The sequence below is a fragment of the Frankliniella occidentalis genome, unplaced genomic scaffold, assembly GCF_000697945.3.
Source record: "Frankliniella occidentalis isolate FOCC.00 unplaced genomic scaffold, Focc_3.1 Scaffold10, whole genome shotgun sequence".
NCBI classification, from domain to species: domain Eukaryota; kingdom Metazoa; phylum Arthropoda; class Insecta; order Thysanoptera; family Thripidae; genus Frankliniella; species Frankliniella occidentalis.
Window position 1 is genome coordinate 90,736 of NW_026267140.1, and position 436 is coordinate 91,171.

General features: G+C 42.2%; 1 protein-coding gene across 1 annotated transcript in view; it reads right to left on the reverse strand.

Moving 5' to 3' along the window:
* Positions 1–436, reverse strand: part of LOC113211895 (ubiquitin carboxyl-terminal hydrolase puf) — a 129,283-nt gene that overhangs the window by 83,277 nt on the left and 45,570 nt on the right. The window lies entirely within an intron of this gene.

Consider the following 436-nt stretch of genomic DNA (forward strand, 5'->3'; position numbering starts at 1 on the left):
GTCACGTGCGGGACGAGGCCCGGCTGCTCGGGCGAGTGACCGAGAACATCGAGGCGCTCTATTACAGCCGCTGCGACGACTCGGACTGCAGGTGCGACTCGCATAAGGACGTCCTCCGGTGCACGATAGACGAGGTGAAATTTGTTGAGGCATAACTCTGTCAAGCATCTTATCATTTACTTACTCATGAAATCAATGCCGCTATTGTTAATTACATTTCCACGATTGACGAGGTGTTATTTCTAGAGGCATAAGTCTGTCAAGCATCTATCATTTACTTTATTTATTTTGTATGCAATATACTGTATGCTGCTTTTGTTAATTAAATTAATTCAAATTCAAAATTGTAAAAGTGAGAGCAGAGAATGCACCGCTTTTTCGAAATACATATTGCGTTCTTTCCAGTTAAATCTCTTGTTCATTCGGTTAGACAAAG